Source organism: Etheostoma spectabile, chromosome 4 (genome assembly GCF_008692095.1).
Source record: "Etheostoma spectabile isolate EspeVRDwgs_2016 chromosome 4, UIUC_Espe_1.0, whole genome shotgun sequence".
NCBI classification, from domain to species: Eukaryota; Metazoa; Chordata; class Actinopteri; order Perciformes; family Percidae; genus Etheostoma; species Etheostoma spectabile.
In genome coordinates this window covers 31,352,310-31,366,361 of record NC_045736.1, presented here as the reverse complement: position 1 = coordinate 31,366,361, position 14,052 = coordinate 31,352,310, and the positions used below count along the sequence as shown (strand labels likewise).

General features: G+C 40.9%; 1 long non-coding RNA gene across 1 annotated transcript; it reads right to left on the bottom strand.

Annotated features, from left to right (window-relative positions):
* Positions 1-752: 752 nt before the first annotated feature.
* Positions 753-10,642, bottom strand: LOC116688349 (uncharacterized). Its single transcript, XR_004331763.1, has 3 exons — positions 10,631-10,642; positions 9,793-9,796; positions 753-834 (listed from the first exon to the last, which is right to left on the bottom strand). It is a non-coding gene; the product is annotated as an uncharacterized LOC116688349 (long non-coding RNA).
* Between the last annotated feature and the right edge of the window lie 3,410 nt (positions 10,643-14,052).

Below are 14,052 nucleotides of genomic sequence, written 5' to 3'. Positions count from 1 at the left end.
TTGCATGATGGGACGCTTCAATAATCACCAACACCTGCACATCTGACTAGCGGCAATTTGATAAAAATGTTGAATTTCTTTTTTTTTTTTGTAAATGCTGAAAAAGTGACCAAACAAATCTGAAAATGCGACCAAAAAAGATTAAAAACATTGGAAAAAGTGACAAAACACTTACTTTAAAAAAAATGACTAAAACATAATTTAAAAAATGTCAAAGGAGTGACAAAAGATTGGAATAAAATTGACAAGAACGTCAAAAAGTGTAGAAAAAGAACAACAAAATGTTGAAATTTCAACCCAGAAACACACAAAGTTGCAACACAAGGGTTAAAATGGGGTAAAATCCATCCACTCCAACCAACTTAGTCTTACTTTCTACATTGCTCCTGTCATAAATATCATTATAAACGTAAATATGAGTGGTAATTGCTGCTTGAACAAACGACTTATGTGGCCGTTTTTTTTGGGGGGGGGGCAGTCTTGGTAATTCAAATACTTTTACATGTACAGCAGACCTACGGAACTACCAAACAGGTAGTTAACCCTTGTGTTGTCCACTTTATTCAACATCTTGCGCTTTATTGTCACAGTTTTTTTCCACTTATTGTTTCGCTCATTACTTTTACATTTGACGCTTTTGCCCCCATACAAGTTTTTCACTTGGAATTCATGGACACCGAACCTCATTTCCTAGTTTAAAAAGCAGTAATATGTGATAAAATATGCTATAAATTGAATGAAAAACCCAGAATTTAATGAAAGTGGTGCACTGATCCTTCATTTTACTTGAGAAGAGTATTAAAAGGAACCATCCATGTTCATTTTGGGCAATTTCTGACATAGACTTTTTTTGAAAATGGGTCACATTTGACCCCAAAGACAACAGGAGGGTTAAAATGAGTTTTTTTTCTCAACCTGTTAAATGCGTCACACACTGATGCATCAGTTGCCAACAACTCTCTAGAAAGTTTTAAAACAAGAACCAAAGAATCTCCAATAAGAAAAAAGTCCTTCAACTTTTTTTTAAGAACATAACCCATTTCTTCATGCATGAAAAGTTCCTGATATCACCATGTATTAATGCACTAGTAATGTGTAGGAACCCATGTGTGATGCAAATATTCTAAAGTCTAGGCTCACTTAGATTTTTCCAGAGGTTTCAATTGTAACCCACTGCCTTTTTCAACTAATGGAAAAAGCTAGTTGAGAAGGTTTTATTGTATAATAACAAAATGGTTTTTAGATTTCTCCTTAATACTCAGTGTTGCTCTCGATACTTTTTTTTTTCTTTCCCATACTGTGTTCAGTACTTTGAATCCAGGCACTGGTTTAATGTTTAGCAGTTATTCTCCAAGGCAAAAAAGTAGTTCTGATCACACATAGGGAGGTATTTGATTTTGAACATTATCATGCATGCATGGTTAATTGGTTTAAAAAGCTATTGCTTTTTAAAAGCTAGGAAGGATACAAATGTAAAATACGTATAATTTTGGTCAGAAATGGTCCATTTGTTTCTCAACACAGCAACGTGGACAGAGGGAGGAGTTGGTGAAGAATTGATTGGCCAGATGGGATGAAGAGACACAGAGAGAAGAGGTGATAATTGGGAGTCTGAGATCTAGTTTCTATATAAACTGTCTGACTGAGGCCACGTTACACTTTCTCTCCGAACTAGGTTGAAATGTCCTTAAAGGAATTGGCTGCTGCACTTCAGACAGAGGAGCCAAGTGCTTGAGGTTTGGCAGTCTGGGACACACACACACACACACACACACACACACATTTTTACTTTTATACTTCTAAGGTCCCACAATGACATGATGCATTTATTAGTCTGTAACCATTACATGTCTGGTGTCTAGTATGTCTAGCGTGTGTCTAGTCCCAGCGTGACCTAGAGCTTTATTTGTCTTGAATTAACGGCTCTAAATGTCAAGTATTGATTTTTATAGCAGTCTACGTGCAGATAAACCAATTGATTTGGATATGAGCAAGGCAGTCCTGTGCCTGTTAAAACCATCATGACCTCGCTAACTTCTCAAACAAGTTAAGATAATAGCAAAACCAGGTTAAATCTCAAATCCTTGAGTCTTTGTTAAGTTATTTTTGAGAGACTGCAGCGCGTCCACAGTTAGTAGTCCATCTCCGAGAAGAGCCGCCCGCCTGCAGGCAGGAAAGATTTTAATAAGACAGAGATGCTTGTCCAAAATTAGAAATACCTCATGATCAAAATATCAAAGCAGCGCTTCCCCAGACGCCAGCCTTTTCTTGCTTTTAGTGCGAGGTTGAAAGTAGTTTTAGTAAATCAAACAGGCACATACCTCAAGTCACAAGTCCAAGTCCCAGTTAACCCTTGTGTTGCCTTCCTGTCAACCATGAAAAAAGGAAGGTTTTTTTCAACATTATTATCGCTTTTTCCGACATTTTTGTCACTTTTTAATGTTGTGGGTGCTTTTTTTGATGTTTTTTTCCAAAGTTATTTGATATTTCTAACGTTGACATGGTCAGCGCTTATTTCAAAGGCCCATTTATTGTGATTAAAAACACTGAAAACGGGTCAAATTTGACCCGAGGACAACATTAGGTTAAGTTGAAGGGGAAATGAGTCCTTGCAGAGAAGCAGAAGTTGCTTTCGAGGCGGCAAAGTGAAAATGTACAACAACTTGTAAAACAAGTTGTTGTACATTTTGTAAAACAAGTTGTTGCAACAACACTGACAACCAAAAGACAGAAATCAGTGGACGCTCATTGTAAAGACACGGCTTTTATTAGTGATGCTAGTGGCATGGCTCTCTCGGTGTGTTGGTCTGTTTTTACTACTTTGGTCGAGACTGAAATATTCATGGATTCACATTTAATATGGCACATGAATTCATAGTCCCCAGAGGATGAATCATACAGCGTTTGGTGATCTCCTTATCTCTCCCTCTAAAACATCTGCAGAAAGAGTTTAATGGTAATAACTTAACAGTGATAAAAAACAAAGGCAAAGTAGAAGCAAATAGAGTTCAGTTAACAGTCCAAGTTAATGTGAACAGTTTATCTGAAGAGAAATTCAGAGTAACAGAGTGGTGAGTTAACATTTGTTGTTGCACTGTTGGATATAATGCTTTGGAAAAGTAAAAATATGTTGAATTTAACCCTTGTGTTGTCTTCGGGTCATCTGGGGACATTTTTGACTCATTTACCATGCTGTAATTGTCTTATTATTGCCCGTTGTCTGTCATTTTCCCTTTTAACTTTTAGTTCATTTAATTTCCTTCAGTTCTGTGATGGTCCTGCCCCAGTATCAGCCATGACTACAGAATATAACTTCTAATCCACAACATTAAATACAATTAGGCCTATATAAATAAACTGATGAAGCTTAAAGTTAGGGCTGACTCAGGAGAGTCCTGAACCATCCCTTAGTTGCGCTGCTATAGTCCTAGACTGCTGGGTGACTTCCCCTGATGCACTGAGCACCTCTCTCTTCCTCCCTCTCTCCGTCTGTTTGCAACTCATCCCATTTATGCATGTTACTAACTCAACTTCTTCCCTTTCCTAGAGTCTTGTGCTCTCTCGCCCCCCTCTCCCATTCTCCTCCTATCGCTTCCTGCAGGTGTTTCTGGCTCTGGAACTGTGGTTGGAGTCACCTGCTGCCTCCATGTTCCTGCTCCACACCCTCGGCTACAATTCTCCATGTCTCTGTCTGTCTTTCTGTCTGTTTCTCTCTCTCTCTCTCTCTCTCTCACACACCCCAAACGGTCTAGACCTGCTCTTTTATGAAAAGGGCAAAAAATGACAGAGCTTCCGAAACATTAAAGGTCCCATGACATGGTGCTCTTTGGATGCTTTTATATAGACCTTAGTGGTCCCTGACACTGTATCTGAAGTCTCTTTTATATAGACCTTAGTGGTCCCTAATACTGTATCTGAAGTCTCTTTTATATAGACCTTAGTGGTCCCTAATACTGTGTCTGAAGTCTCTTTTATATAGATCATTGTTTGAATAAAGACTTTGAGAGCCACAGTCTGCGGCAATTACAATTATACGTTTAGGTACATTACCTAGGTCTAAAGACCCAAACGGCACAGTCTGGAGGACTTCCAGCAATAATGTCCATAACAGAAATGTAAAGAGATGAAGAGCGAGAACAGGATGAAATAATGCATACACAAATTTACACAAATACCCACAGCAGCAACATGTATTATCGGGCCAAGTGTGAACATACGGAGACATGACACGCCTCAGCTATGAGAGGAATGTATCTGCAACATCTAACCTGTACGGTTGATGAAAATGTCACACCACTAAATGATGGCATCCTGCGAGCTATTTATGCCGTGGAACCAGAGCCACATGCATTGTTTCACCCAAGTTACAATTTAAATAGTTGGTATTTAGTATACAGTTACATTGTTAAAATCAATGGATTACATGACAATACTTCTCTGTTTCCCGAGTTTATTCACTATCTAAATAAATTAAGGCCACTTCATGCATTTCCCAAAAGGCCCAATAACCCCTAACCCTAACCCTAAAACGAAAAAATTAGCTCTATGCATGATCACTGATAGAGGGAGAGATGGAGCCAGAACCGGATCAACAGAGCCAGGGCAGGAATGTGTTTCAATCTTGGAAGTTCAAACAGATTACATATTAAAGAAAGAACAGAGGGAGAGGGAAATATAACTGTGCAGTGCAACCTCTGCTTGCAGCAACCAAGCTCCTAACAGCGACCGAATGACTCCACCTTCAACCTGAAGTTTCTTAAAGTAAGTTCTTTTTTTTAAATTAGCCAAGGCTAGTCGTCCGCTGTAGTTTGACTGGTCACCTTCTTATTTTACGGTATTATCAGGTACCTACCTGCTTAGTTGACGTGTGACTTTACATCCTCCTATGTGCTGATTGACTAGCCCCAGAGTCATTGAAAGACTGTCTAGCCCGTTTGACATGTTAGCTAACATTGGCTAAAATTTGCTCCTTATAGCAAGACTGCGGATAGATTTTTGTACTTCAAGACTACAAATACAAAAATCAATCTGCTTGTTCATGTCCACATTCAGCCAGTTGGAACAGAAGAACACACCAGAATAGGCCTGTTTGGTCAGCAGGATTTGATGGCCGCATTCCTAAAATGCAATTCAATGTGGAAGTGATCCAAGTATTCAGAATATGTAACAGAATACGATGCAAATGACATTTTTGGGCATGTATCCTGTAATGGAATACGTTTTGAAAGTCTCCTTCCCAACACTCACCGATGATGATCCTCATCGGTGGTGAAGATATTTGTATATTCACAAATTAAGAAAGACATTAAGGAGCTGTAAACACAAACTCTGAAAAGACGGGAGGGGGGGGGGGGGGGGGGGGGGGGGGGGACTTTATCCTGGTGAAATATGGTCAAGTAAGCATAATGTCACATGATGACTTCAGTGCGTAAACGGAATTCCATTGCCATCCCCCCCACCCCCCACCCCCCATGTGTGCAGACAGAGAGGAAATACTGGGGGAAATGAACTACAACTTCTTCTTCTGCGTTTTCTGGCAGGTTGCAACCATAAAATGACTTAAAACTTAATCTCAATTCATTATTTATTCGGCAAATAACGTTTCCATCAGCGTGTATCGAGCAAGATAAAATCCGATGTGACCGAATGTGTTTCCTTGGAGTTGATATTTCAGTCTTTCCATAAGGCATTTTTTATTCAATATCACTTAATTCAGATAAAAACCTGTAGATGGAAACATAGCTACAGATTATGAGGTTATTATAGAGCCAGACCACATACAGAGAAGGATCAACAAAATATTGGACTTTAACATCCGAGACCTCTGTTCTTTGGCCCGTTTCCAATCGACAGTGTTTCACGCATTATGATCATTCCCTAATCTTAACCACGTTGTTGTCGCTGTAACCCTGACAACAAAGGTCCCCTAACCTAAGCTTCTAGCTATGTGTTGTTCTAGGGGGCATGAACACACATGACATGTTTTGTCATTTAATTTGGAGGATATGCAGTGGAGTATGTACGTGTCCAATGGTTAATTTCACTCTAACATGCAATGAAAACAAACCATAAACAAGCTCTGGCCACTCTGCAGACAACTCCCCCCCCCCTCTTGCTCCATCATTCATTTCTTCCCTTCCGTGTCTCCCAGGTCTCCTCTTTACCTCTACTCCATCAATCTTTCCTCCAATAACTCGCCTCTCCAGCTCGCGCTCTAATTATCTCTCAAATCTTTGATCCGGCTTGTGTGATCTTGTTATTGGCTCCTGCTTTGCATTTCTTTCTTTCTTTCTTTTTCTTTTCATCACCAGTGTCATGTCATTTCCATATATAATGAGAGTGAGAGAGCGAGAGCAGCCCATCCTCTGATCAGTAAACACTGAGGCTAATAACAATGAGATAAAAAATAGAGATTAGGGTGCACAGTTTCCTGTGAATCCCTCTTGCTTTTGTAAGTAATTCAATTTCTGCATGGAAACGGCCTCTTCCACAAACACGGAAAAGGACTATTTTTAGAAGTAGTAATAGGATGTAAATACATTAAAAGGCTATTGCTCAAAAAAACATTCAATAGTGCATATTCTCACAAAGCAGCACACAGTAAAGTAACTTCGGGCAATGTTCAGGCCAAGTTTAGCGCTGTGTGTATGTGTGTGTGTGTGTGTGTGTGTGTGTGTGTGTGTGTGTGTGTGTGTGTGTGTGTGAGAGACCCAGGGTAAGTGGAACAGTTGGGCAGCATCTGTGTCCTTGACGAGATGCGATGTTCCCTCTGCCCCTAAAGGACCTGCTGTCCCTTTGTACCTGCAGTAGAGCACACACACTCATTAATTGTACAAGGCAGGACACACACACACACACACACACACACACGCACACACGCACACACACACACACACACACACACACCTGCCTGTACATTGTTACAGAGGCAACAGGGAGCTCATACATCGTGCAGGTAAATTACAAATATATTCTCATTGCTTGAAATTAATGTTATTTGCATGGTCTTTTACCAAATAAATGTAAAGGAAATGATTTTTTGGGGCATTTTTAGTCCTTTATTTGTGTAAGACAGTTGATGTGAAAGGGGAGAGAGATGGAAAATAACACGCAAAGGGCCGAAGATCCACCTGCTAAAGATAGGCAATGAACTCCTTTCCCATTGCCAATAGACAAGTATGTCTTTGTGTTGTTTTTTTTGTTTTTTCACATCACGAATAATCCAGAAAACAGGGTAAGTAAACAGCAGAAAGCAGCATGGAGGTCAACAAAACCTCTCTCTTTCTAACCCGGTGCAGACTTATTTGGAACGATGGCCGGGCGCTGACTGTGCGGAGACGGACGGAAATGATGGCAGAGATGACAAAAGTTGCCGAAGGGGGGGTGTCATAGCATCCCACCCAAACTTCACAGGTCGACCCGGGTGTCACGTTTCCATCGGTGCAGGTCGGGGCTGGAGCCGATAAATACCCGAGACAGCTGCAGAGTTAGTAACCTTTTTCCATTAGAGAAACAAAGCCATACGTGTCGTTGTCATGGTTTTTGCTGGGTTCAGGAGTGTAAAATTGGTCAGGATCCGTTGCCAGCTGCAGGATTCAAACAAGGGACAATGCATATCGGTCTGCCAAAGTACCAGCGTGGTTTTTTTGTGTCTTGAGTGACTGGGCTGAAAATTGCAAAAAGTCATAGTATTTTGTGGACGTTACCCCATGCATGAGGTGCATTGACCCTTGTGTTGTCTTCCCGTCCAAATTGAAAATCAACACTTTTGTTGAGGCTTTTTTAGTTCTATTTTTAACGTTTTAACAAGTGTTTGTCCCATTTTTCAACACTTTTTATTTATTTTTATTTGACATTGCACTACGTAGCACTAACTTGTTAACTTCAGTTTTACAGTTATTTTTGGAATTTATGTTCAATAAACCTCATTTATAGGAAATTATACCTTATGTTTGAGTTAGAAAAGCAGAAATTAGGAATTATTGAGACTGAAATTAAAGGAAAGGATGTTAATGGATAATCACAGACTGGAATATGTCAACTTTTACTCAATACTATTTCAAAACCACTTCAATTGTTTTTCTTCTAATGCTTTATTATTAATGAAAGTAGAGACTTGTACTTGCCAAAGAGCGTTGAATCAGCCATGTTATTTTGGGTAGTTAAAAAAAAAAAAAAGTGATATTGGAAATTGACCCGAGGACAACATGAGGGTTAAGAAATAAGATCAAGCTGTGTCAGTCGGTCAGTATCAATGTAATGCACTTGTAATAACTTATCTAGGACTGGGTATTGTTTTTTTGCTGTTTTTCTTTTAATTTTTAAAGACAATATCTTTGTATCTTTATTCCCTGGGACTCCAAATGATAAATGGACGTGAAATTATATAGCACCTTTTTACCTTCACAGCCTTTCCCATCCACACACTCATTTATACACCGATGGTGGCGGAGCCGCCATAGATAGATAGATAGATAGATAGATAGATAGATAGATAGATAGATAGATAGATAGATAGATAGATAGATAGATAGATGTTTATTGATCCCAAGAAAAATGGGAAATCCGGGTGTTACAGCAGCAAAATCAGTCACAAAGCACAGAATATAAATAGAAATAAAATACTAGGAAATATATACATACATACATACAATATACATGAAATAATAATGTGAATGAAATGAAAAAAAACAAATGTTTGAATATGTACAGGATGGGAAAACAAAAATGTGCAACTGCTTAAATAATATGCCAAGATGCATGCTGAATGTAAATAAACCAATCGTGCAGGTTGCACTTGGTGCAGTAGTGTGGTGTCCAAAAGTCTCATCTAGCACCCAGTGATGACATGCAAGGCTCTGGCCTGCTGTCAGGAGCAACTCAGTCCTCAGTGTCTCGCTTAGAGACACGACTACCTGGGCGTCAGGTAGCATCAGGTAACGAGTCACTTCATCACTGTCATGCTTGCTGTTGTACGCTTGGCTCACCGGGGTGAATTTGTAGCACTGAGCTCTGTCGGTAATGCCTGCCAAAACTGAAAAAAAAAAGGCTCCTGGCAGCACATGCCACGAAGCAAACAAACACTCAGGTCTGTTTCTGTGCTCCATCTGTGCCTGCGTCTCCTGTCCCCGCTCACTGGAAACAGAGACCACACACTCTTTCTGTCTCTTTGAATAACTCTCGCACACAAACTGTCTCGACTGTACGTCCCGGCCAGCGGTGACGTCTCAGGGACGTCACATGTTCGACGTGTGGGCCGTGACAAGCTGCTGTACCCCGGGTGTCATGTCTGCGTGCTCTTTTTCTTTCCGTTTTCTTTCCATTCTGAGGCTCAAATGACCTCAGAGTGAGGAAAAAAAGAGGAAGAATCACTAAAAGGTCGCTCTCTAAGAAGAGGAAGAAGAAGACGTTAATCTCTGGGGGGAAGTGCAATGGTTTTTCACTCTGTCATTACACACATTACACACACACAAACACACATACATGCAGGTCCAAAATACCAATGTCAACACATTCTCACTCCCAGTATGTCCAAAAAAAACCCGCTTGGTCAGGGCCCTTTGGGTTTTGATGCAATCTCCTTTAGTGTCTGGAGCAGTGGTTCTTAACCTGGGTTCGATCGAACCCCAGGGGTTCGGTGAGTCAGTCTCAGGGGTTCGGCGGAGGTCAATACACACACCCGACTCATATGATTCGTGATGACACGCCCCGCTTGGCCATCATCAGAAGGGTTTGGTGAACGCGCATATGAAACTGGTGGGGGTCAGTACCTCCAACAAGGTTAAGAACCACTGGTCTAGAGCCTTTGGCGTCATATTTGGAACCTGATTGGTCGGGACGCTTGGGTCAGAGTTTTTGACCCTGGTCATTTTTTCCACACTGGTTCGGAACCCGATATTGCGTCTATTACAAATGTACATTTAACTGACCTGCGGCACAAGTCCGGACAGTTATAGTTAAGGAATGATCATGGATTGGATTGCAAAATGTACGTGGCCACTTGGAACCAGAACTGGACAGGAAATATGTTCTCCTGGGTAAAGGTCCTGTGTTAATTGACCCATCCACCGGTGCATCCTGTACTGCTAAATACTTTAAAGGACATTGTTGATTTTTGCGTCTGTATGTGAAACTGAGACACCGAGTTTCAGTGTTTGACGAGTTGGTAATGAGAACAGGAGGGAAACACACACACACACACACACACACACACGTGTGTCTCACTATCTTTGGGGGGACCAGTCATTGACACAATGCATTCCCTAGCCCCTTACCCTAACCTTAACCATCAAACCTAAATGCCTAACCTTAACCCTCACCCTCACCCTAACCATAACCTCACTCTAACCCTAATCCTAAAACCAAGTCTTATTCCTCAAACAGCCCTTTAAAGTTGTGGGGACCAGCATTTTGTCCCCAAAAAGCTGTCAGGACCCCATAAGTATACTGTATTCCCGGTTTTTGGTCCCCACAAATTAGTTGTAGTAGTTAAAGTAGTTAGTAGTTAAACAAAGTACACACACCACACACACACAACACACACACCACACACACAGTTACTTGAGAAAGGCATGGGGAACTTTCCATAAGATCATCTCTCAATGCAAATCAAACCAGTTATTAGGCTAACTGAAATAAAACCATGCCATCTCTATGTATGGTGGAGGGCATGTCATGATGGGGGGGGGGGGGGGGGGGGGGGGGGGGGGGGCAAGGAATTAACCAGAGCATAGTATCCTGAGTCCATGAAATAACTGGCCTTTAAAAATAAAAATTTGCCTGCCTCTATGGTAATTTAAGATAGGGGGTGTATACTTATGCCCCCTGTATTTTAACATAGGGGGTAAATACTTATGCCCCTGTATTTTAACATAGGGGGGTGTATACTTATGCCCCTGTATTTTAACATAGGGGGGTGCATACTTATGCCCCTGTATTTTAACATGATAGGGTGTATACTTATGCCCCCTGTATTTTAACATAGGTGGGTGCATACTTATGCCCCTGCATTTTAACATAGGGGGGTGTATACTTATGTCCCTGTATTTTAACATAGGGGGGTGTATACTCATTATATTATAATATTGTACATACGTACGTACCTACATGCGGTAACCAGAGCGTTTGCACCACTTTGGTGTCCTTTTTCAACATGCAGGGTATGGTTAGGTTTAGGCAACAGAACTTCTGACGTGGATGTCATGTAAGGGTCAAATTTGATCCCTTTAACAAATGTCTATATCTGAAATATTTTACGCTAGCACAGAAGGACTGAAATGCACGGCTGAAAAAAATGACTGGATTTATTGGGGGAAAACAGAATGTAGGGAATGGGAAGATGGACAGCAGGGACAGGGAAGAGGAGGACCGAAGGTTGGGGGAAAACTCGGGACGTGAGGATCTCTGGAGACCGGGAGCCGAGGAGGGGACACAGGAGGTGGAGCGTGGGAGAACCGAGAGCACGAGCCGAAGAGCGGAGAAGTAGGCGGATGGAAGGGGGGCGCCGTGGGAGAAGAACCGAGGGATGAAGCAAGCTGACCGGAGGTAAGGAATACAGATGGAACCGTGGGGACGAAAACAGAGGGGGGTCACAGAACACTAGGAGCCAAAATGTCCAAGCCTTGCACTGTCAAGGTTCACCAGTGTGAGTGAAGGGTGGATGAAGAGCCGAGGTAGATATAGTGTGGGTGATGGTGATGACAGGCAGGTGTGGGCAGCGGGAGCTGTTGATGATTGATGACGAGCAGGTGTGTGTAGTCAGCTGGCTTTGACAGGAAAGAAGGAGAAACCAAACAAAACAGGGAACAGGGCAGGCCCACAGAAAATACAGAAAAATAGGAAACAAAACAAAAACCCATACCCCAACCATCACAAAATAAGAGTTTCTTTTTGACCAAATTACCACAAAGAATGGATTGGATTCCTTCCAACGCTCTTTGCAAATACAATTGATCACTTTCATTCCTCTGTTCTTGACTATTAGTCAAAACAATTCATAATTTCGGCTTTTTTAACTGAAATATTAGGTATAATTCTATATGAATGAGGGTTATTAACCATGAATTCCAAAAAGTAGTGTAAAACTAGTGGTAGTAAGGTCTGAACAAAGGAGGAAAATGTCATTTTTTTGTCTGTTTTTGATCCGGGAGGACAACACAAGGGTTTAACCTTCATGTGGTCCTCGGGTCAAATTTGACCAATGTTCAGTTTTTTATCACAATAAATGGGCCTTCAAAATAAGTGCTGAAAATGTCAACATTTGAAATATTTCAAAAAAAATTTCCAAAAAGTTTTTGTTTTTTTTGTTCATGGTTGACGGGAAGACAACACAAGGGTTAATTGAGTCAACATTGACTTTTGGTTTCACGCGGGACACAAACAGCGGTCTCCTGGGTCAAAGTCCTGGGTTTGTTTGACTTCCTCCCTATAGGAAGACCTTGACACTTTTTATTTTACTTCTTCCGTCTCTGCCCTCTGACTGTGCGTCGGCTGTGTCCGGACTATGCTAACGTCAGTATGCTAACAACAAACGATTACAACAAGCAAGCTAAAAGGACTTCTTCTTCGTGGGGCCTTGACGCAACAAAACCCATCAATGAGATCGCACCACACAGGAAGTTAAAAGCACATCCAGGAGGATGCGGTAGATTTCAAAATCAAACAGCGGAAAAACATTGGACCGTAACTCGTCGCTTTGTCAACATTAGTTTGAGGGTTTGATCCGTCAGATGGCGCGAAATCGCAAGGGAGTCCTATGTGGAGTCTGGGGCCACAGCTAGCTATGCTAGGCGATAGCAGCGTCCATAGCAACCATGTGTCAGTTTCACATTAATCTGGCAATATCTGAAAAATCTTCAACAACGAGCAAGTGAGTGATTATGTACATTTACTGAGTGAATATTACGGAAGTAAAATATATATTTCTTGCTAGAAAGTGTTCAAAACGCATTTTTATGCAGAAACTAACTCAAGGTATTGTTTTTTTTTACTTAAAATGGGAGAAATGTCCGCCACGTTTTTTGTTCTCACGGCCGGAATCTTGAAAGTCACGTGACTTGGACGCAAAACAATAGGAAAAGAATAGGCAGAAAAAATGTAACAGTTCTGCAATTCAAGGGCCATTGTTGTAACCCCTCTACATTATTGCACATTGGACCAACGAAGACTGGGGACGTTTTTACATGAGACTGGGTTGCATGCTAACAATAATAAAACTATCATACTGATGTTTACCCTGTTTACTATCTTAGCCTAGCGCGTTAAAATGATAACATGTTGCTTATTGGCACTGAACAACAAGTACAGCTGAGGTTTTGCAGGTATTGGATAGCAGTAGCAGAGACGTTGAAATGTTGACGTGATGATGGCGCTACAGGAAGAGGAACAGATCACATAAGTTATAACGATTCATCCTAAGGCGGACATAAATATTTGGATCATATTTCATGGCAATTCATACAAAAGAAGTTGAGATATTTCACTCAAATTCTCAAACTCAAATTCATGGTGGTGCTAGAGGAAAAATCACCAGAGTCAATACGATTAATTGTCTAGGCACTATTCATATTTGTGCCCAATTTCATGGCAATTAATTTAGTAGTTTTTGAAATACTTCAGTCTAGACCAAAGTGGTGGACCGACCAACCAGCATTGCAAGAGTGGGGGTGGGGGGGAATCGTTACAGCATAGTATCGCGATATTTTCAGTGGCAATACAAGATCGATACACAGGCGCCAAGTATGGATCTTTTATTATATTATATATTATATATGTGTTGTCAGTTTGGCCCATTTTGCAGCAATAACATTGAAGTGATTTGAAGAAATAGAGAAATATATCTTTTTTTTTAGATGAAACAGATGTTGACAAAGTTTTCTTTTGGGGACGTCATTTGAAATTGGGAAAAATCGGAAATTGGAAAAAAAAAGTTATAAATTTGTATATATATTGCAGAATATTGCAATATGTTTAAAATCGCAATAATATCATGTCGTGGAATAAGTATCGTGATGATATCCTATTGAGAGGCGTCTGGTGAACCCCCCCCCCCCC